The sequence below is a fragment of the Hordeum vulgare genome, chromosome 3H (genome assembly GCF_904849725.1).
Source record: "Hordeum vulgare subsp. vulgare chromosome 3H, MorexV3_pseudomolecules_assembly, whole genome shotgun sequence".
Classification (NCBI taxonomy): Eukaryota; Viridiplantae; Streptophyta; class Magnoliopsida; order Poales; family Poaceae; genus Hordeum; species Hordeum vulgare.
Window position 1 is genome coordinate 537,205,023 of NC_058520.1, and position 25,451 is coordinate 537,230,473.

At 43.8% G+C, this 25,451-nt stretch overlaps 1 pseudogene; it reads right to left on the minus strand.

Moving 5' to 3' along the window:
* Window positions 1-2,175: 2,175 nt before the first annotated feature.
* Window positions 2,176-24,736, minus strand: LOC123441992 (annotated as a pseudogene).
* Between the last annotated feature and the right edge of the window lie 715 nt (window positions 24,737-25,451).

Here is a 25,451-nt window from a genome sequence, read left to right on the forward strand (position 1 = left end):
TCCCATGCTAGTCGAGGTTGGAGCCTCCCCGTCTTATGATTTTTCCCTCACAGCATAATCTGGGTGGGATCGGTATTGGCGGGGGTAAAAATGGATGTGTACCGGTTCTGGATGTTTACTTCTAAAATATCGTACGCGGGAAAAATCCTAGTGACTATTGGAACCCGTGAACTATGGGTAAAGAGTACACCCTTTCTAAAATCAAAAATATTCGAGTAGTCGTGTCCACGACTGGTTTACAGGTCAAATGTCGGTCCGTGGAGCACAAGTTGGTTTAATAATAATGGTTATGGTGATATGGAAAAACTTACTCGTTGAAAACTTAATTATTAGGATTACTAGCATAAATGCCCGTGCGTTGCAACGGAAGAAAAAGAACAATGAAAAAAATGTAGTCCATTGATAAAAACGTGCGTGGATACTGTAAAAAAAAAGACATGTACGTAAGGTCTTAGATTATAAAATATGTAAAAAAAGAACCTAGTGCAAGTACATCATGTTCAAAGATTATAACATTTCCTAAATATTGATACTTTAGTTTACATGTTACAATCTACGACTTTCTTTTTGAAATCAGATGTAGCGTTTCATAATAAATTATGTATGATGATAAAATGTTAACAATAAACCACACCATCTCAAATTGTTGGCAAAGCTAAATCTTAACTGATGTGAGGTCATATTGTTCTTGATCTCTTAAGTGTGTACCTTGTGAATAATTTGGCATCACGTGGTTAATGCCCTGGTGAGTTTAGTTCCATAATGCACAGATTATGTTTTATCATGTTAATTAAACATGTGCATTTCCTTAAGTTTTATTTGATACATTCAGCTAATGCGATATGACCATCGAGATGCCGTGCTGAGTTTAGTTGTGTGTGGAGAAAAAAATATCAAAAGGACCATCACTCCTAACGGTATATTGGCAGGTGATCCTACACTCTGGTTTGGGTGGAGTTGTCGATTTTGCCCAAGCTTGCTTGTTGCCTATAGCTAGAATAGGATCCCCACCTTCTCCCCTTATCTCCATCCAGCATGGAGCAAGCAGCCTCCCCGTCCGCGTCCGTCAGCACACCCCACCTCCCCTCACCACCTTCTCCCCCGGATCCAGCCAGCAAGGAGCAAGCAGCAGAGCACCCAACCTCTCCTCCCTGTCTCCGGCAGCAGCGAGCAGCCCTGCGGGCGCTACCTTATCCCAATTCCACCAGCACCAGCAGATCCGGCGTCGCTACTCCGACGCGCCCCTCCCTCCCCCGTCCAGGGAAGAGGGGGCGCCTCTGCTGCACCCCCGACCCGCCTTCAGGACACGGCGTGCCTCACCCGCGCCATGCTCGTCTCCCACAGCTAGTTCCACTTCATCTCCGACAAGCCCTTCCTCGACCGTTTCCGTGGCAGTCCAGCGTCGGATCTGGACGGACATCGCCGCCGCCGCGCCGCCTGGCTTTTGCATCGCGGCCAGCCTCGACCTCCAACTTGCTGCAGAGCCGCCCGCTCGAAGCCAAGCCGGTCCAGCGCGCCTGAGACCCCACCGCCATCGGATCCGCACGGAGGCTTTGCCCGAAGGACGCAAACGGTCGGCGGCGAGGGGAGGAGGAGAACTGGGGAGGGGCGGACACGATATGCGCCGCAGTGACAGCTGCCCAGGTTTTTTTTTGAAAAAACGAAACGGGTTTTCCACTTAATGAAGGACCGCGGGTTAATTTCAGAAAAACAGGGGGACTTTTCTAAAAAACGCCACAACGTACGGCAGAGTCGACGACGAGGCGCCTACGGTGACTTCGTAAATATTAGGTTGATATGCCGACTCAATCTCTTAAAGGTACTCAAAGAGATAAAATGTGTGTGTACGTTCATAGGAATGAGTGTATGAGTATGCATAGAGGGTCTGCGTCTTAAAAAAATAAAAATGGGTTAGCTCAAGGATTTGTGTCTCATAAAATAAGTGTAATTTACGAATCTTTACACAATATTAAACCAGACGGGCATCCTCTCCCATCAAACAAACCGCAGCTCTAGTACCTACGAACTGAACAGTCTAACAGCTACACAATCTAATTTTCCATTCCAATTGACAAGGAGCAGCACACAATCAATGATAATTCTACACGTTATGCTAGCGCTAAGCTAGGTGCATGCTTCATGTGCTGATCAAGTTTTGAACTCTCGGTCTCAGAGTCAGAGGACGGGGCATCCGTCCACCATCACGCCCTTGGCGGTGGGGCAGGCGGCGAGGTCGCAGTACTCGCCCCTGGAACCCCACCAATCGAGCTGGCTGCCCCAGCTGGTGAGCGCGAAGTAGAGGAGCACCCCCATGATGGCCACGCCGCCGTCCATGGCCGCCGACAGCACGTAGTTGTACCGCTTCCACCACCCCTTGCGGTACCGGAACACGAAGAAGTTGAAGACCATGCCGACGAAGCCCCACGCCGTGTAGTTGAGCGCCGACGCCGGCGGCATCATGCCCGTGGCCCCCAGGATGACGGGCAGGTTGATGAGGCTGATCCAGCCGGCGTGCCGCGGCAGCGCCCGGGGCAAGAGCCACACCACCACCGGCCCGGCCAGCCCGAAGAAGAACGTAGAAGTTAATCATGTTGTTTCTTTAGGATTATGAAAGAAAGACAAACCGAATCCTATTAGTATTAGGATTCCTAATCCTAGTCTATTTTTATAGTCACTTATGAACGTGTATAAAAGACACCCTAGGGGTGTTGATTGTAATATCAGAAAAACGAAAATCAATACAAAGCAAAGACTCGACACGGGCCTTTAGCCATCAAATCCATCGATCAGTTTTATTTGTGTCGCTAGTTACGCAAGTTCTGTCAAGTAGCTGGCCGAAGCAAGAATCGCGTAGGCACGCCTGTACAACTGCATACGCACGTTCAAAAGCCAACAATTGATATCAGAGCCTCGACGATCTACGATCTACGATGACGGACAACGACGTTGAGTCGGTCAAGTCCGGCAAGGGCGGTGCCAAGGCGAACAAGAACGGCGACAAGGTGAAGAAGGGCGTCAAGTCAGCAACCAGTGGTGGAGGAACGAGCGGCGCCAACGTCCAGGCGCATCGCAACATCCCCATCCAGTACCCGATGCTCACCGACGCCAACTACGGCGTGTGGGCGATGAAGATGAAGATTATTCTCCGAACCCTCCGAGTGTGGCAGACAATCACGGACTACGACGTCGATGATGAGTCCGATGAAGGTGCCATGGCCGCCATAGCCCAGTCCGTGCCGGATTCCGTGCTAATAACATTGGCGGAGTTCGAGACGGCAAGAGAGGCGTCGAACGCACTCAAGGAGATGAGGATCGGAGAAGATCGCGTCACCAAGGCTCGGGCACAAGTTCTGAAGCATCAATTTCACAAGTTGCAGATGGAGGAAACTGAATCGGTGAACGACTATGCCATGCGTCTTACTACTTTGGTGGGAGAGATCCGCGTGCTTGGTGCAAAGCTCAATGAGACCAAGATTGTGGAGAAATTTTTCAGTTCAGTGACTGATAAATTCACGTACATCATCGGCACGCTCGAGCAGCTTTACGACATCGACGACATGACCATAACAGAGGCAATCGGACGCTTGCGGACATGGGAAGAGAATGCTCGTGGCTGTCGGAAAGGCAAAGGAGGAGGTAGCAAAGTACTCGCACGCAGATTGGGAGGCCCCAAGTAGCAAAGTAAGACGTGATGGTGGCGAAGGCTCAGGCAACGTGAAGCGCGACGGACAAACCAGAAAAGGCAAAGGAAAAGGCAAGCCACAAGGTCGTGGTAAGGCGGACCAATCTAAAGGGCGGAAACCACGGAACTTGGATTTATCCGAGGTTAAGTGTTATAACTGCAACGAGATGGGTCACTTTGCAAAGGATTGTCCGAAGCCTAACAAGCGGGAGATCAAGGCAAATTTGGCAAAGCAGGAAGACGAAGGTCGAGGTCTTCTGATGGCCGAAGTTTGTGATCTCGCTGAAACGGTGGTTGTGAAACCAACCCGGAAGGTGCTACTTCATGAGAAGAATGTGACACCTAAGTTATCCGGGGATCACAATGTGTCGTGGTATCTCGACACGGGTGCTAGTAACCACATGACGGGATGCAAGGAGAAATTTCTCGAGCTGGAATATGATGTTCAAGGCTCGGTCAAGTTCGGTGATGGTTCAGATGTGGAGATTTGCGGGCAAGGATCTGTCCTCTTCGAGGGTCTCACAGGCGAACATCGCATACTCACTGGAGTGTACTACATCCCACGGCTTCGCAACAACATTATCTCTATTGGGAAGCTTGACGAGAATGGATGCAAGGTGAATATCGAGAACGGAGTGATGACGATCTTCGACAACCTCCGGAACGTGCTAGCTCGTGTTAATCGCACACGGAATAGGCTCTATATCCTCAACCTTGATCAATCTCAACCGGAGTGTTGGCTCGCCAAGAGTGATGATGATTCGTGGTTATGGCATGCTAGATTTGGACACGTTAACTTCTATGCCTTGAAGAAGATGTCAAAGATGGAGATGGTATCCGGGATGCCATTTATCGACCATGTTGATCGAGTATGTGACACGTGCTTGGTTGGAAAACAGCACCGCAGGCTGTTCCCTGCTCAGTCTACCTATCGTGCAAGTGATGCACTCGAGCTGCTCCATGGTGATCTATGTGGCCCTATCACCCCAGCAATTCACGCGGGAAAGAAGTATTTCTTCCTCGTGGTAGGCGACTACTCGAGATATATGTGGATCGTTCTCCTACGATCTAAAGATGAGGCGTTTGAAGCGTTCAAAAAGCTGAAGGCTGCAACGGAGATGGAACACAAGTTGAAGGTTTGCGCTCTACGAACAGATCGCGGCGAAGAATTTACGTAGAACGAATTCAACGATTACTGCGAGAAGATTGGCATAAAAAGGTTCCTCACATCACCTTACACGCCGCAGCAGAACGGGGTCGTTGAAAGGCGCAATCGAACCGTCATTGACATGGCAAGGAGTTTACTCAAGAGCAAGAACCTGCCGGGGACTTTTTGGGGAGAAGCTGTTTTGACGGCGGTCTATCTTCTCAACCGGGCTCCAACGAAGGCGGTGGTCGGCAAGACTCCGTATGAAGCAATTTACGGACGTAAGCCGAATGTGTCTCATCTACGGACGTTCGGGTGTGTGGCACATGTGAAGACGGCGGGGCCGCATCTCTCAAAGCTTGCCGATCGTAGCACCAAGATGGTGTTCATCGGATATGAGAGGAGTTCCGGCACCAAAGCATACCGCTTCTACGACCCACAAACCAAGCGTCTACGGACTTCACGCGACATCGTGTTTGAAGAAAACCAAGCGTGGAATTGGAGCGCCGCAGCCGACAATGCTCCAAACAGTAACATATTCACGGTTGAATTCCCAACTGATGATGATGCAGGGGAGGATTTCCAAGTGGTTGATAAGACGCCCAACCAAGGTGACCACAATGGTAGTGATCATCATGGTGCCGACACCGACGACGATGTGCATAGGTCGCAAGGAGATAGCGACAACGAAGCGCACGGCACTGGTGGAGATCTCGACGACAACATCGACAACGAGGCGCATAGTGACGATGACTATCAAGATGATGATCATGATCACGACGACTACGCCGACGACGCGGATGTCGATGACATGCCCGAGACTCAGCCATCTTCCTCAAGTGCATCAACATCGACACAATTTGTGTCACCTCCTTCGCAAGCAACAACGGATTCCTCAGGGCCTCGTCGCTACAAGACCCTCAAGAAAGTCTACAAGTACACAAAGCCAGTTACGCTCGAATACTCCGGACTATGTCTTTTCGGAGTTGAGGAGCCGGCGAACTTCGTAGAGGCGAGCAAAAGTCCTAGCTGGACGCACGCCATGGATGAGGAGATGAAGGAAATTGAGAGCAATGGCACGTGGACCTTGGTAACCCATCCTCCAAACCAAAAGGCGATTGGTTTGAAGTGGGTTTACAAGTTAAAGAAGGACACACAAGGTGCCATTGTGAAGTACAAGGCAAGACTCGTTGCAAAGGGCTACGTACAACGTCAAGGAGTTGACTATGATGAGGTGTTTGCACCGGTTGCTCGAATCGAGACGGTGAGAGTGCTCCTAGCTTTGGCAGCACAGAGGATTGGAAGGTGAAGAAGGGAAAGTTTACAAGCTCAAGAAGGCACTTTACGGGTTGAAGCAAGCGCCAAGAGCTTGGAACTCAAAGTTAGACCGGAGTTTGGTCTCGCTCGGGTTCAAGAGATGTCCCCTCGAGCATGCAGTCTATACAAAGAACTCTAAAGGCTCAAACCTGTTAGTTGGAGTTTATGTCGACGATCTGATTATCACCGGAGATAACGTACAAGAAATTGAACGTTTCAAGGCGCAAATGAAGAACAAGTTTAGCATGAGAGATCTGGGATTACTCAGCTATTACTTGGGCATCGAAGTGAAGCAAAGCTCCGGAGAGATTTCCCTATGTCAATCGGCTTATGCGGTCAAGTTATTGGAAAAGTGTGGCATGTCAGATTGCTACGAGACACAAGTTCCAATGGACCAACGTCACAAGTTGAGCAGCGTAGCTCAAATCCGCTGGTGGACACCACAATGTATCGAAGCATTGTGGGCAGCCTAAGATACTTGGTGCATACCCGACCTGACTTGGCTTACTCAGTCGGGATCGTGAGTCGTTTCATGGAGAATCCGACAACCGAGCACATGAGCGCGGTCAATCAAATCTTGCGCTATGTGAAAAGCATCATTAATCTTGGTTGCACGTACAGAAAGGGAAAGGAAGGATTGACCCTTCATGGATATTCAGATAGTGACATGGCAGGTGATGTTGATGACCGAAAGAGCACAACGGGCATGGTTTTCTACCTTGGCCCGAAACCGATTAGCTGGAATTCTCAGAAGCAAAAGGTGGTGGCATTGTCTTCATGCGAGGCAGAATACATAGCGGCAAGCACGGCGGCTTGTCAAGCAGTGTGGCTGAGAAGACTCCTAGCTATTCTTGCAAAGCGAGAGGTGCAGAAGGTGTCACTGAAGATCGATAACCAAGTTGCAATCTCGTTGTGCAAAAATCCAGTTCATCACGAAAGGAGCAAGCACATAGATACCCGGTTCCACCATATCCGGGAGTGCATTGAAGAAGGGTTGATCGAGGTTCAACATGTGAACACGAAAGACCAACTTGCCGATATTTTCACCAAGTCCCTCGGTCGATAGAAGTTCATCGAGATGAGGAGGAAAGTCGGAGTGCAAGAAGTGAATTCAAGCAACAATATTAAGGAGGTGAATGTAGAAGTTAATCATGTTGTTTCTTTAGGATTAGGAAAGAAAGCCAAACCGAGTCCTAGTAGTATTAGGATTCCTAGTCCTAGTCTATTTCCATAGTCCCTTGTGGACGTGTATAAAAGACACTCTAGGGGTGTTGATTGTAACACCAGAAAAACGAAAAGCAATACAAAGCAAAGGCTCGACACGGGCCTTTAGCCATCAAATCCATCGATCAGTTTTATTCGTGTCGCTAGTTATGCAAGTTCCGTCAAGTAGCTGGCCGAAGCAAGAATCGCGTAGGCACGCTTGTACAGCTACATACGCACGTTCAAAAGCCAACAGAGGAAGAACCAGTTGAGCGCCGAGTAGTAGCCGAGCGGCCCAAAGATGCGGCATGGGCCGACGAGACCCCAGATCACTGACGCGTCGAAGAAGACATGGTCGCCCGGGCACGTCCACGGGCTGCCCTCCGGGAGCTAGCCCTTCTCGCAGATGTGCGGCACGGTGGTCAGCAGCCACCACGCCACCACCGTGTTCACCGTCGACGCCACCACCGTCCCCACGAACTGAACGAACATGAACACGTTGGTTGGACTTGGACATACGTACAGGATTAATCTTCATAATTTGTAATCAGCGTGCAGTTACGTACCTGCACCAGGAACATGGATCTTGGTGGGATCTTCATGTAGTGGCCGAGCTTGAAGTCGGTAAGGAAGGAGACGACCTGGTTCATGCTCATGTAGCCGTACACCTTGAAGCACACGTTGGCGATCGGCTTCCCCGACATGATCAGACCCCATCAATACTCCGTGATGATATTCAACCCCGGCGTCTGCAATTGATGATTAATCCAGTGCCACACAACTGATTAACGATACGATTGTGCACGTCCATCGATCCGTATATGGTCGGTCAGCATTTAGCATGTACGTAGTACCGTGTTTGTGGTTGCGGTGATGACACTGATGGGGATCGTGAAGATGAAGGCCATGGCGCAGGCCACGAGGAGGCCCCACCACGGCAGCTGCACCTCCTCCTTGAACACGGTGCAGAGGACCATGGATACCGCCATGGACGCCGCAAGCAGGATGTAGAACCACCAGTTGGGGATGTCATCGTATCTCTTCATCAGCCTCGCGTGCACGTCCATCTTGCCCTTGTACGACTCCCGGAACCTCTGGTACATCTCCCTTGACGTAGAAATTAACAAATCAATCAAACAGGAAAAACACAGACACAATACGTACGTACATAACTGCAACACGAGCAGCTAAAATGTCGGTGATTTAGTAACAAGGACATACTTGCCGTAGAAGAATGTGACGTGGCTCAAGGTGGCGGCGATGGTGGCGAAGCCGAGGCCGTAGCTGACGGCGAAGAAGAGGCTGAGGTGGATCCTGCCCTGCTTCGCGTAGGCGTCCATGTCGATCTCGAACTTGTCGTTGACGATGTTGTGGATGTTGTAGAGCTGCCGGAGGCGTCGAAGAGCTCGTTGGAGAAGAGGGGGTACCTGCTGGCGCTGTAGAGGTTGAGCACCCAGTAGGCGACGGGCAGCATGATGTAGACGAGCAGGACGTAGCCGACGAGGACGTTGGCGGTGCCGAAGAAGGGCGTCACCAGCGGGCTCGTTTTACCACACAAGACTTCAACATCCCTAACAATTCCCAGAGGGCAGATAGTATCTCTATTGGCAAGCTGAATAGTGACATCAATAGGTTCTATCTCAAAAGGTGCAATCTCGTCTTTGATTTCATCATATAAGGATTGAGGTATTGCACTAACACTAGCACCCACGTCACATAAACCATGATAACAATGATCTCCTATCTTAGCAGAAACAACAGGCGTGCCAACAACAGGCCTATGTTTGTCTCTAGCGTGAGGTTTAGCAATTCTAGCAGCACCTTCATAGAAGTGAATATTATGTCGCTCAACATCGTCGGACAGAAGATCTTTGATGATAACAATGCTAGGTTCAACTCTAATTTTCTCAGGGGGTGTAGGTGTTCTAATGTAGCCTCTACGTATCACAGTCGAAGCTTTAGAATGATCCTTTATCCTAACAGGGAAAGGTGGTTTCTCAATGTAAGCACTGGGAACAATAGGATCATTATAGGCAATGACTTTTTCTTCAACGGGATTGGGTTTAACTACATTGACTTCTAAAGGAGGATGATATTTAAACCACTTCTCTTTGGGGAGATCAATACGAGCAGCAAAAGATTCACACAATGAAGCTACTATCTCAGAGTCAAGTCCATACTTAGCGCTAAAATCACTAAAGGTATTTGTTTCAACAAAGGATTTAACGCAATCAAACTTGAAATTCATACCTGACTCCTTACCTTCTTAAAGCTCCCAATCTTCAGAGTTGCGTTTAATTCTCTCCAATAAATTCCATTTGAAGTCAATATCTCTCTTCATAAAAGAACCGGTACAAGACGTGTCAAGCATGGTGCGGTCATCATGAGAAAGTCGAGCATAGAAGTTCAGAATGATAATTTCTCTCGAGAGATCATGGTTGGGGCATGAATATAACATTGACTTAAGCCTCCCCCAAGCTTGAGCAATGCTTTCTCTGTCACGAGGCCAAAAATTATAAATATAATTCCGATCACGATGTACTAAATGCATAGGATAAAACTTTTGATGAAATCCAATTTCAACCGATTGTAGTTCCATGATCCAATATCATCACATAGCCTATACCATGTCAACGTCTTATCCTTCAAAGATAAAGGAAAAACTTTCTTCTTGAACTCATCCTCGGGCAAACCTGCAAGCTTAAATAAACCATAAACTTCATCTACATAGATTAGATGCAAGTCTGGATGTGATGTTCCATCTCCTCTAAAAGGATTAACCAGCAGTTTCTCAAGCATACCCGGAGGAAATTCAATGAAAATATTTTCAGTAGGTGCATCAGGTTGAGGAGCAACTATTTGTGCTTCCGTTCGAGGTGAAGATACCCCGAACAAGCCCCTCATAGGATTAGTATCCATAGTGACAAGTGACAATAAATTTCAGCACACTATATGAATGTTTCCTTACCAAGTTCCACTTACCAAAGGCGCTTCACTCCCCGGTAACGGCGCCAGAAAAGAGTCTTGATGGCCCACAAGTATAGGGGATCTATCGTAGTCCTTTCGATAAGTAAGCGTGTCGAACCCAACGAGGAGCAGAAGGATCTAACAAGTGGTTTTCAGCAAGGTAAAATCTGCAAGCACTGAAATTATCGGTAACAAGTGATTGTGTGGTGAGATGATTCCTAGCGAGCAACAAGTAACAAAAGTAGCAACGGTGCAGAAAAGTGGCCCAATCCATTTTGTAGAAAGGGACAAGCCTGGACAAAGTCTTATAGGAGGAAAAACACTCCCGAGGACACACGGCAATTTCTGTCATGCTAGTTTTCATCATGTTCATATGATTCGTGTTCGTTACTTTGATAGTTTGATATGTGGGTGGACCGGCGCTTGGGTACTGCCCTTACTTGGACAAGCATCCCACTTATGATTAACCCCTCTCGCAAGGCTCCGCAACTACGAAAGAAGAATTAAGACAAAGTCTAACCATAGCATTAAACTAGTGGATCGAAATCAGCCCTTTACGAAGTAACGCATAAACTAGGGTTTAAGCTTCTGTCACTCTAGCAACCCATCATCTACTTACTACTTCCCAATGCCTTCCTCTAGGCCCAAATAATGGTGAAGTTTTATGTAGTCGATGTTCACATAATACCACTAGAGGAAAAACAACATAGAACACATCAAAATATCGAACGAATACCAGATTCACATGACTACTATTAGCATGATTTATCCCATGTCCTCAGGAACAAAAGTAACTACTCACAAAGCATAATCATAAGCATGACCAGAGAGGTAATGAGTAGCATCAAGGATCTGAACATAAACTCTTCCACCAAGTAATCCAACTAGCATCAACTACAAGGAGTAATTAACACTACTAGCAACCTTACAAGTACCAATCGGAGTCGCGAGACGGAGATTGGTTACAAGAGATGAACTAGTGTTTGGAGATGATATGGTGCTGATGAAGATGTTGATGGTGATGAGTCCCCTCCGATGAGAGGAGTGTTGGTGATGACGATGGCGACGATTTCCTCCTCCGGGAGGGAAGTTTCCCCGGCAGGATCGTCCTGCCGGAGCTGTAGATTAGTTCTGCTCAAGTTCCGCCTCGTGGCTGCGACGAATCCTCAAAAAAGCCTCCTCTTGAATTTTTTTTCGGACGAAACCCTTCATATAGCAGAAGAGGGGGCCAGAGGGCCAGCTGGGTGCCCACAAGCCCCCTAGGCGCGGCCAGGGGGGTGGCTGTGCCTAGCAGGCTTGTGGCCACCTGCTGGCCCCCCTCTGGCGCTTCTTCGGCCCAGTATTTTTTATAAATCTGGAAAAAAAATCCTCGTTGATTTTTACGATGTTTGGAGTTTCGAAGAATAGATATCTCAAACTTGCTCCAATTTCAGGCCAGAATTCCAGCTGCCGGCATTCTCCCTCTTCATGTAAACCTTGCAAAATAAGAGAGAAAAGGTATAAGTTTTCTACCGTGAAGTGGAATAACAGCCCAAGAAGCGATAAATATCAACATGAAAGCATGATGCAAAATGGACGTATCGCACGTCATATGTCCTCGTGCAAGGACTTAGGTGTGTAGCCATCGCAGCTATGTGGCGGCTTGAGAGGGGTTGGTCGGAATCGAGAGACGCGAGGTTACCTTGAACTTGTCCCTCTTGGGGCGCCTTACCCCTCCTTATATAGGTGGAAGGAGTAAGTTTACATGTAGAGTCCTACTAGGAGTAGGGCTAGGACTAATCTCTCTTGAATCCTAATCCGGGTCTTGTTTCCTTTGTAAGGGGGTCCTTTTCCTTGGCCTTCTCCGTGAGTCGGCCCTCCCATGAGCCGTTCGGTCTTTTTCATTTGTCTGAGTCGCATGCCGGGTCATGTAAGAGCCGCATGCCAGGTCACTAGTGAGTCACCAAACTCGGTCGGGTCATACATCAAGTCGGATTTTATCGCGGGGTATATCACCTATACCGTGTAAGAAGGTGGCTTTTGGTGGGGTGGGGGTGCGTGGGGCTGGGGTGATTTTTTTGTTTTTGCAGTTCTGTGGGTAGGTAGGCGGGGTGGGGTGGGGCTTTTGCCATGATTCGGATCGGGATGCGGATGGAGTGTTAAAGTGTTAGCAGAATAAGCTGTTTTTGTTATGCGAATTAGGTCCTAAAAGGTGTTATTAAAATAGACCCATCATATATATATATATATATATATAGGTAAAATGTTTGGGGCACCTACGTGCCTGGGCACCTAGCATTTAATAGTTTGCATGTCAATCCATTGCCATTTTATTGATCTGAACAGAATTAAGACACACATTAATTGAGAATGAGAATCAAAAAATAAAAGAAAAGGGATATACATGTTTACATGCATTTTTTCGACCAAGGTATACATGCATGTACGCATAATGTGACTCATAGGTCAATGAACCTTCTACGCATAGATGAATACATGTATACACAAATATTGATTATTTCATTAGGTATGCGAGAAAAAATATTTTTATTATCTAAACCAAACAAATTATGCATCGACTCCAGATTGTAGAGATATACCCAGTATTTTAGGTTGTACCTTGTAAAAAAATTATATACATATGCGGATATATATGTATGCCTACTAACGTAAGTATGTACATACGTAGATATGATACACCTACTAACCAAATAATGTACATATGCGGTTATATATGTATATACCTACTTATAAAATAGTGTACATCCATAGGTATGTGTATACCTACAGATGAAATTATTTACATACGCTGTTATATATATGCCTAATTATGTACGAAAATGAATATTTTGAATAATATACATACGTGGATATGCATATACCCAGTTATTTATTTCAAGAATCAATAAATGTTATAAAAAAAGTAATAAATGTTAATTAATCACCTACCTTTCTATAATGTGTCATGCATGTATGCGATGGTCAACAAATTAAAACCTACCAAATTAACTAGTAATTGAGACATTTATATTGGTTTCCAAATCAATTGTTACAAACGATCCAACGACAGATAGGCAAGGTGCCCAGGCAACTAGGTGCCCCAAATAGTCGTCATATATATATATATATATATATATATATATATATATATATATATATATATATATATATATATATATATATGTATGTATAGACGCTATTCGTCATCCTTTGTGAGAAATAGTTATTTTTCACCCCCTTTATTTTTGATATCAATGCACCGTAATTTTACGTTCCGTAAATTTTGTCTTATTTTATATGTAAAAAAAGACCGTAAAAAATATAATCAATGTAAAAATATTTTATGTAACGCAAAATTACGAACATATAAAAATAGTGCAAAAAGTACAAGAAATTCAATTTTTTCTGGTCTTGTGACTTATGTTTTTGTTTTCCTTTTGTCAAATTTTACGTTGTGCATCAATATAAATGTAACTATTTGTATTTAAAAGTATTTTTTTGTAAATTGATCGTACGATTATCTCACGTGAAGAATAAACTATTCTGCGTCCTGGGTGATGATTCTCTCCCTAATAATAAAGCAAATACGGTTTCTGGTCGTCCGTCTTGAAAATTACCCGTAAAGTTTGCATAAATTACCCACCATGTCACCGGTAAGTAATAGAAAACATTTCACAAAGCGAAAAATCTTGGACTGGGCCGGCCCATGTAAAAACGTCCAATATTATGCTCCGCACGCTGGGAGAATATCCAACACACTGTAAGGGTCCGCCCATGCACAGGCGCCTGCTTTTAGTTCCGTTTATTTATTTATTTTCAGTTTTGTTTTATTTTTTTATTTTAAATAATTTAGAACTTCAAATAATCTTTCAAATTTTAATAAACTAAAAATTATAAATCGACATATTTAAAAATTTAAAATGTTTGTGATTTCAAAAACTGCTCGGAATTTTGTAAAAAATGCTCGCATATACAATAAAATGTTTGCTATTTTAGAAAAATGTTTGTACAATAAGAAAAGTTCATGATCTCAAATACAATTCCATGTATTAAAATTATTACAGGCATTTAACAAAATCCTTTCTAATTCAAAATATGTTAATGCATTAAAAAAATGTCCTAAAATTTTAAAAATAGCTAACGCCTGTTTTGATAGTTTCTTTTTTTATTTAAAATTTTCCGTTCCATTTTTGTTTATTTATAATTTAAATAACTTAGAATTACAAATCTTTTGCATACTAAAAAATAGTAATTGTGAATTAAAATGCTCACGAATTTTTATTTTGAATTAAAAATAGGATTTAAAAAAAACGCCGGATTATATATTTTTTTTTGCAAATTCCAGAACAATGTCCATGAATTTAAGAAATATATTACTTATTTATAAGAATGTTTTTTTATTCAGAAAACTTCATGCGTTTCAAAAAAAATGTTTGTGATAATATACCTGTGTGAATTTTGAAGAATTAACTGTTGGATGGATCGGATTATTATTGTATGTTTTTTAAGATATTTTTTGAAATTCAGAATAAATCTTTGAGTTACCAAGATATTTGACAACCATGATATATATTTTTTGAAAATGTAAAGATTGCTTCAACTTGTGAATAAATTTAAAAGAAGAAACATTTTCTTGCATTTGTGCACAAAATTTCTAAATCAAGCGATGATATGTGAATATAATGTGGTCAGCATCATTGGAGATTATGTTTTTTTCTTCCGTGGCAACGCACGGACCATTTTGCTAGAGTTTATATATATATATATATATATATATATATATATATATGTCAAATTTTATCTACAAGCAGTGGTAGTTACCATCATCTTCTTTGGACTCCACGTGTCCATCTTCCCTCTCCTCAAAGGTGGATCAAGTTTAGCGGGTAATGCATACTCGTATGGTGCTGATGCAATTAAGGGGCAGAAACTAATTAAGTTATTATTATTATTAAATAATCCGGTAAACCGGTGACAGGTTGTTGCAACAACCTCCTTAATCTTTGTTGCGTACAATAATATTTTCATTGCATGTGAACGTGATACTGATTATCCTTAATAGCCACCGTAGATCATAATTTTTTATCGAGAGTACACATTCATTTTTTAGCGAGGAGTTCTTGTTGAAAACAGATAGTATTGAACGTATAATTTTTTTTGGATTCTTCTATTATATTAATAAATATATTGCCTTTTTAGTACCGCATAGATTATACTCATGTATACTTGTAGTATGTAGTATTAAGATGTATTTTTCTTTAGTATGGAGTATGCACTACGAACGTGTAATTGGAGTATGGAGTATTAACACCATGCTGGAGTATATATAGTATTAATACTCTTTTACATGAACGTACTAAATACGTGTCATGAAAAAGCAGTATTTTGTATGTGATATGTATAGTTTGTTTTAGAATTATAGTGCATACTATATACTACTATACTGCTATTGTATGAAGTATATTTACAAATTTTCGTATGGAGTATGCGTATATTAAATGTAATTATTTTGTCAGAGAGAGTATGTAGTATATCTTTTGAAGTAGACATAGTTTGTTTTAGTATGTAGTAATATCTATCAAGTAAAAAAGTTTAGTAGGGATTTAGGGTTGAGTGCCATACGTCAACAAGCTACATCTATGTCCAATTTAATCAGGATCACGTACACCGTAATTCTCTGTGGCAGCCATCACTAGTAGAAAAAGGGTCTTTCAGAGGGCTGAAAGACCATTAGTCCCGGTTCAAATTAAAACCGGGACCAATGCCATGCATTGGTCCCGATTCGGTTTGTCGGGGCATTGGTTCCGGTTCGGTTTACCTCACTAGTCCCGGTTCGGGGAAAAACCCGGGACTAAAGATCCAGCTACTCCCACGTGGCGTGCTGTGGAGCATTAGTCCCGGTTTGTGGCACGAACCGGGACTAAAGGGTAGGCTATTAGTCCCGGTTTTAGACAAAAACCGGGACTAAAGTTCTGCCTATATATACTGTTGCCCCTGCCCACACTCTCCTTTGTTTTTTGGCTGAAGTGTGCCATGCCATGTCACCCTTGCCACTCTAGTTCATACACTTGACGTGTTCGATGAAATGCCCGACCTACACTAGTTAAGTTTTCTCCTCTCCAAACTCGACCTCCAAACTCCATTTTCCTCAATATTTGTCTAGGTTTGGCCGTGCACCAACTCCACAAGTGTTTTAAAAGGTTAGCTACTTCATCCTTTCATCTGTCACTCCTAGTTTAGCTCATTTGAAATGCTCAAATTAACTTCTTAGAGTCTGCACATGTTTAGGGTGCCGTCCCGCGCCCGTCCTCACCTTTGTCGATCGCCCCGCGCCGATCTCGTCGCGAGCACCACCGTGGTGAGCCTCTTGTTCTTGTCTTCTTTTTAAAAGAAAAAAAAATCTTACTTGTATGATTTAGATACATACTTGTATAAATTACTTACTTTCATTATTTTTTGTTATTATATATTACGATGGTTTTGGTATCCGCCTTCGTCGGTCCTCGTCGTGTCTATGATTGAGATATGGTATATATTATCTTTCATAACTATTTGTTTTATTTATTGTTTATGACAATTATGGCGACCAACATGACATATATTTTTTAATCTAGGATGTATGTGAACCAGAAATCCTACCCACATAGAAATTATTCTCGAAAAGTTAAATTTGGTTGAAAAAGAAAACAAATACTTGAAGGAAAAATTGAAAATAATTGAGGACAATAATATGGAACTGGAGTTGCATGTCGCCGATGTCATCGATGATCGAAGACGAAGATCGATGCGATGTTGTTGAAGATGGATGCAATGCGCTTGAAGATGGATGAAATGCGCTCGAAGATTAGGAATATTAGAAAATATGCCATTGATAAAGAGGCTTGGTATCATTATGCTGTTGGGTTAATTGTTACCTTAGTTGCAATTTTGATCGCATTTGTTGTTGCATTTAAATGTTTTACATAGTTGTATGTTGTTTTATGAGAGAACTTTATGTATTTATACATTTGATCACTACTGAGCTTTGGTTTTAATGTGATGATGAACTTGTATTAATTTGGTCATTTCTTTATTCATGATGTTCTGCAATGGTTTTTTGATATACTTAATTTCATAATAGAGATGAACCGCTAATGGATGTACGGTGACCGGCGCACTTCGGAGTACATTACGAACCGGGACTAATTAATGCCCGAGTCAGACTAAAGTTCACACGAAACGGTATCCTCGACCGAGGTTAGCAACCTTTTTTATGTGTAACTGATACAAAAATATTGGATGTGTCAATGTACGATGGTCATTTCACTATTCATGTATGATGCCAGATCGATGCACGGAAGCGATGGATGTACGGCGAACGACGCGGTTCCAGATTTATTGAAGGCCTGCATAAATTTATCGATGTGGCCGAGGCAAACAAAGTGGATAATTTTATGACTTGCCCATGTGTTGGTTGTCGAAACGGGAAGGAGTAATCTAGCTCGAAAGAAATTCATCTCCACTTGCTTTAGAGAGGTTTCATGCCCACATATTATTGTTGGACCATGCACGGAGAAAGAGGGGTTACGATGGAAGACAATAAAGAAGAAGATGATGATGACAACTATCATATGTTCACTGAAGAACACGGTGATACTACAACGGAAGACAATGAAGAAGAAGGAGGTGAAGAACAACCGACATCAGATGAGCCCGCTGATAGTCTTGGTCGGGTTATTTCTGATGCAAAGAGAGAATGCGATACAGAAAAGGAGAAGCTGAAGTTGGAGGCCATGCTAAAGGATCATAAAAAATTGTTGTACCCGAATTGCGAAGATGGGAGCACAAAGCTCGGTACCACAGTGGAACTATTGAAATGGAAGGCAGAAACTGGTTTATCTGACAAGGGATTTGAGAAGTTACTGAAAATATTGAAGCCGGAGCTTCCAAAGGATAATGAATTGCCCGAGACTACGTATGAAGCAAAGAAGGCTATCTGCCCTCTTGGATTAGATGTGCAGAAGATAAATGCATGCATTAATGACTGCATCCTGTACCGCGGTGAGAAGTACGAGAATATGGATAAATGCCCGGTATGCACTGCAAGTCGGTACAAGATGAGGCAGGATGACCCTGGTGATGTTGAGGGCAATGACGAGCCCCCCAGGAAGAAGGTTCGTGCTAAGGTTATGTGGTATGCTCCTATAATACCACAGTTGAAACGTCTGTCCAGAAACAATGAGCATGCCAAGTTGATGCGATGGCACAAAGACAAGCGTAAGAAAGACAGGAAAAAGTTGAGACACCTCGCAGATGGGTCGCAGTGGAGGAAAGTTGAGAGGGAGTGGCCGGACTTTGTAGATGACCCAAGGAAATTATGGCTTGGTCTAAGTACAGACGACATGAATCCTTTTGGGGAGCAGAGCTGCAGTCACAGCACCTGGCCCGTGACTCTATGTACCTACAACCTTCCTTCTTGGTTGTGCATGAAGCGGAAGTTCATTATGATGTCAGTGCTCATCCAAGGATCGAAGCAACCCGGCAACGACATTGATGTGTACCTAAGGCCATTAGTTGATGAACTTTTGCACTTGTGGGCCAAACCAGGTGTACGTGTGTGGGATGAGCACAAACAGCAGGAATTTGACCTACGAGCATTGTTGTTTGTAACCATCAATGATTGGCCTGCTCTTAGTAACATTTCAGGACAGTCAAACAAGGGAGACAATGAATGCACGCACTGTTTAGATAAGACTAAAGGTACATATTCGAAAAAAATCTAAGAAGGTTGTCTACCAGGGGTGTCGTCAATTTCTTCTGACCAATCATCCCGTAAGAAAGAAAGGCAAGCATTTCAACGGTGAGGCACATCACTGGAAGAAGCCTAACCTCCCTACTGGTGATGAGTTATTGGCTATGGTCAAGGATTTGGATCAAATAGTAATCTTTGGAAAGGGTCCTGGTGGTCAATTTGTTCCAAAAGACGACGTTACCAGACACGTGCCCATGTGGAAAAAGAAATCTTTGTTTTGGGAGCTACCCTATTGGAAACACCTAGAGGTCTGGTCTTCAATCGACGTGATGCACGTGATGAAGAATCTTTGCATGAACCTTCTAGGCTTCCTGGGCATGTATGGGAAGACAAAAGATACAATAGAAGCACGAGAGGAGCACCAACGTATGAAAGACCCATACGACAAGAAGACTGATAAAGGGCGTCAAAAGTTAAGCAGCTACGCTCTTAGCAAAGCAGAGAAGGAAATCTTTTTTGAATCTCTGAGCGGTCTGAAGGTCCTCGCTGGCTTCTTGTCTAATATAAAGGGAATAACTAAATATGGCAGAGAAAACATTCCAGAACCTGAAGTCTCATGATTGCCACGTGATTATGACACAATTGCTTCCGGTTGCATTGAGGGGGCTTCTACTAGAAAATGTTCGATTACCCATTGTCAAGCTATGTGCATTCCTCAATGCAATATCTCAGAAGGTAATCGATCGAGAACGTCTGGAAAGGCTACAGAAGGATGTGGTCCAATGTCTTGTCAGTTTTGAGTTGGTGTTCCCCCCGTCCTTCTTCAATATTATGACGCATCTCCTGGTTCACCTAGTCGACGAGATTTCCATTCTCGATCTTGTATTTCTACAAAATATGTTCCCCTTCGAGAGGTTCATGGGGGTCTTAAAGAAATATGTCCATAACCGTGCTAGGCCAGAAAGAAGCATTTCCAAGGGCTATGGAACAGAGGAGGTCATTGGGTTCTGTGTAGACATTCTTCCTGACCTTAAGCCGATTGGTATTCCTGAATCACGGCATGAGGGGAGACTGAGTGGAAAAGGCACACTAGGAAAGAAAGCCGTGATATGTAGGGACGGGCATTCTTTCATTCAAGCACACTACACAATTCTAAAAAGTTCCACCTTCGTGGATTCGTATATCGAGGAGCACAAGAATGTTGTACGCTCCGAGTTCCCGGGGAAGGCTATCTCCTGGATTGAAGAAAAACACATGGATACTTTCGGCAGTTGGTTGCGAGCACGTCTCATGAATGACAACATTGTTGGAGATCAACTCTACTTGTTCGCCGTGTCACCTTCTTCGACTGTATTACATTTCCAAGGGTACGAGATAAACAGGAATACTTTTTACACGACCGCCCAAGATAAAAAGAGCACCAACCAAAACAGTGGTGTCCTCTATGATGTGACAGACGATAATGGGAAAAAGGACACATATTATGGTTACATAGAGGATATATGGGAACTTGACTACGGACCTACTTTAAAGGTCCCTTTGTTTCGGTGTAGTTGGGTGAACATGAATGGAGAAGGGGTAAAGGTAGACCAGTTGTACGGAATGACAACAGTTGATCTCAAGAATCTTGGTTACAGAGACAAGCCATTCGTGCTAGGTGATGTGGCTCAGGTTTTCTACGTGAAAGACATGTCCTCCAGACCAAAAAAAATAAGCAAATGAATACATCAGACGATGAGCCAAAGCGTCACATAGTTCTTTCAAGGAAAATAAACATCGTGGCGATCGAGGACAAGACATACATGTCACCAGATTATAATAAGTTTGATGAAATTCCGCCGTTCATATTGAGAATTGACCCAAGCATCCCGTTAAATAATGAAGATGCTCCATGGTTACGGCCAAAGCGATCATAGGCAAGGGATCGAAATATAAATCTATGTAATGTATTAAACTTTAGTGATGTGTACTGATACGTCTCCAACGTATCTATAATTTTTTATGGTTTCATGCTATTATCTTGTCAAACTTTGGATATTGTGCATGCCTTTTATATATTTTCTGGGACTAACTTATAAACTCAGTGCCAAGTGTCAGTTCCTATTTTTCCATGTTTTTGACCCCTTTTAGAGGAGATTTTGAAACAGAGTCCAAACGGAAGAAAATCCCTGAAAAGATTTTTTCCATAACGGAAGAAGATCGGGAAGCTTGAGAGCCAAGGCAGGGGAGCCTCAGGGGCCCCACAAGCCCCCACCCCACGGCCAGGGGGGTAGGCCGTGGCCCACAGGCTTGTGGGCCCCCTGAGCACCCTCTGCCCTACGGGTTGCGCCTATATATTCCTTAAAAATCCCAAAAAAACCAGGAGATCATCGAAAGTACTTTTTCGCCGCGGCAAGCTTCTGTCTCCGCAAGATCCCATCTGGGCACGTTTTGGTGCGCTGCCGTAGGGGGGATTCGGACAGGGAGGGCTTCTTCATCAACACCATGACCTCTCCGATGATGCGTGAGTAGTTCGCCATAGACCTACGGGTCCATAGCTAGTAACTAGATGGCTTCTTCTCTCTCTTGAATCTTCAATACAAAGTTCTCCATGATCTTCATGGATATCTATCCGATGTAATCTTCTTTTGCGGTGTGTTTGTCGAGATCCGATGAATTGTGGATTTATGATCAGATTATCTATGAATCTTATTTGAGTTTCTTCTGATCTCTCTTATACATGATTTCATATCCTTGTAATTCTCTTCGAGTTGTGGGTTTTGTCTGGCCAACTAGATCTATGATTCTTGCAATGGGAGAAGTGCTTGGTTTTGGGTTCATACCGTGCAGTGACCTCACCCAGTGACAGAAGGGGTAGCGAGGCACGCATCGTGTTGTATCCATCAAGGATAAAAAGATGGGGTTTTCATCATTGGTTTGAGATTATCCCTCTACATCATGTCATCTTGCTTAAGGCGTTACTCTGTTCGTCATGAACTCAATACACTAGATGCATGGTGGATAGCGGTCGATGTGTGGAGTAATAGTAGTAGATGCAGAAAGTATCGATCTACTTGTCTCGGACGTGATGCCTATATGTATGATCATTGCCTTAGATATCTTCATGACTTTGCACGGTTCTATCAATTGCTCGACACTAATTTGTCACCCACCGTGGTATTTGCTATTTCGAGAGAAGCCTCTAGTGAACACTATGGCCCCCGGATCTACTCCACACCATATTTTCAGCCATACACTTTTTACTTCGTTGCACTTTCCGCCTTCAGATCTCACTTTGCAAACAATCTTGAAGGGATTGACAACCCCTTTGAAGCGCTGGGTGCAAGCTTGTTTCTGTTTGCGCCGGTACTCTGGACTTGACGAGACCCTCCTTCTGGATCGATACCTTGGTTCTCAAACTGAGGGAAATACTTACTGCTCCTGTGCTGCATCACCCTTTCCTCTTCAAGGGAAAAACCGACGCAAACCAGAGAAGTAACAAGAAGAATTCCTAGCGCCAAGGAAGGACTTTTGTTGCCCTAGCATGTACTAATGTACTAAACTTTATGTGATGTGTACTACTGTATTAACTTTATGTGATGTGTACTAATGTATTAAACTTAGAGAGAGATTGTCCGTTTTGCACACGAAGTGCATACAGTTTTTGTCGTAACCCTCTCAACCTTTTATCACATGGTATGTGGGTGAAATGATGATACCATGCCAACTTTCAATATTTCTAGAGTTCATTTGTAGTGCTTAACAATTTCACGGTCAACTAGCTCAAAAAATAAGTAAATGCACGAAAAATATCAAATGAAGTCAGAAATTGTTGAAAATTTGTGATGTGCCTTTGAATGGTGCATTTTGAACACACAAAAAGTATGGAATTTAAATAAGTTCCAAAAATGAAATCCCTTTGTAACAGATGAGTTATCGTTCGAAACACTCATACTTCAAGAGAGATTGTCCGTTTTGTACACGAAGTGCATCCAGTTTTTGTCGTAACCCTCTCAACTTTTTATCACATGTTATGTGTGTGAAATGATGATACCTTGCCAACTTTCAACATTTTCAGAGTTCATTTGTAGTGCTTTTCAATTTCTGGGTCAACTAGCTCAAAAAAATAAGTAAATGCACGAAAAATATCAAATGAAGTCAGAAATTGTTGAAAATTTGTGATGTGCCTTTGAATGGTGCATTTTGAACACACAAAAAGTATGGGATTCAAATAAGTTCAAAAATGAAATCCCTTTGTAACACATAAGTTATCGTTCGAAACCCTGATACTTCGAGAGAGATTGTCGTTTTGTACACGAAGTGCATCCAGTTTTTGTCGTAACCCTCTCAACTTTTTATCACATGCTATGTGGGTGAAATGATGATACCATGGCAACTTTCAACATTTTCACAGTTCATTTGTAGTGCTTTTCAATTTCAGGGTCAACTAGCTCAAAAAGTAAGTAAATGCACGAAATATATCAAATGAAGTCAGAAATTGTTGAAAATTTGTGATGTGCCTTTGAATGGTGCATTTTGAACACACAAAAAGTATGGAATTCAAATAAGTTCAAAAAAATGAAATCCCTTTGCAACAGATGAGTTATCGTTCGAAATCGTGATACTTCGAGAGAGATTGTCCGTTTTGTACACGAAGTGCATTCAGTTTTTCTCGTAACCCTCTCAACTTTTTATCACATGATATGTGAGTGAAATGATGATACGATGCTGCCAACTTTCAACATTTTCAGAGTTTATTTGTAGTGCTTTTCAATTTCAGGATCAACTAGCTCAAAAAAATAAGTAAATGCACGAAAAATATCAAATGAAGTCAGAAATTGTTGAAAATTTGTTATGTGCCTTTGAATGATGCATTTTGAACACACAAAAAGTATGGAGTTCAAATAAGTTCAAAAAATGATTTCCCTTTGTTAAAATCTTAAATAGAAAATAAAAATAAAAGAGAAAAATTATTAAAGTAAAAAAGCCGCCTATTGGGCCATCACGACCTGCATACGACTAGAAACCCTAGCCGATAGGTGGGACGGGATGCAGGCCCGCGAGCCCAATAGGCCCAACACGCAATGAGAGGACAGATAGGCCCGTAGGCCTGCTTTAGAGAGGAGCTCGATGCAGTTGCTCCGGCGGGGCTTATAAATCAGTGCGAGCGCCCCTCGCTCGGCGAGGTGGGACTAAACATATCGCGCAACCAGCCGAGGGGCTTTAGCCCCGGGTCATGGCTAGAACCGGGACTAAAGACCCCCCTTTAGTCTCGAGTCTATCCCCGACCCGGGGCTAAAGCCCCTCGCCATCCCGCCTCCTTGCATGCCGAAAACTACCTTTAGCCCCGGGTCGTGGGAAGAACCGGGACTAAAGGGTGGTCTTTAGTCCCGGCTCTTCCCACGACCCGGGGCTAAAACCCATCCTATATAAGTGCGACTTCAATTTTTCCAACCCCCACCATCGCTAGTTTCGTTTTCTTCCTCCTCGCTCTCGCCTACGCACCACACGACGCGACGACAAGCTCGACGCCGCCAGGCTTCCCCGACTTCCGCCTTGCTATCGCCATCGCCGACGCCCGTCGTCCTCCTCGTCGGCATCGGATCTCCGTGCGGGCCTCCTCTCCCCCGAGGTGCGCCACCGGCCCTATTCTCCCTCTCCTCGTGAAGGTCGGGGCCGATGAGCTCGACCGCGCGCCATTGCCGCCATGGCCGTCCCTCCCCGAGCCCATCCCCCACCTAGCCAGTGATACGTATCCAACATATCTATAATTTTTGATGGTTTCATGAAATTATGTTGTCAAACTTTGGATGTTTCGTATGCCTTTTATATATTTTTGGGACTAACTTATTAACTCAGTGCCAAGTGCTAGTTCCTGTTTTTTCCATGTTTTTTACCCCTTTCAGAGGAGGATTTTAAACGGAGTCCACACGGAACGAAACTACCAAAAAGATTTTTTCCGAAACCAAAAGAAGATCGGGGCAGGGGGCCAGCAGGGACCCCACAAGCCCCCTAGCCGCTGCCAGGCCCCCCCAGGCTTGTGGGCTCCGTGAGCCTCCTCTGCCCTAGGTCTTTCGCCTATAAATTCCTTAAAATCCCAAAAAAATCAGGAGATCATCGAAAGTACTTTTCCGCCGCCGCAAGCTTCTGTCTCCGCAAGATCCCATCTGGGGCACGTTCTGGTGCCATGCCGGAGGGGGGTTCGGATATGGAGGGCTTCTTCATCAACACTATGACCTCTCCGATGATGCGTTAGTAGTTCACCATAGACCTACGGGTCCATATCTAGTAGCTAAATGACTTCTTCTCTCTCTTGGATCTTCAATACAAAGTTCTCCATGATCTTCATGGAGATCTATCCGATGTAATCTTCTTTTGCGGTGTGTTTGTCGAGATCCGATGAATTGTGGATTTATGATCAGATTATCTATGAATCTTATTTGAGT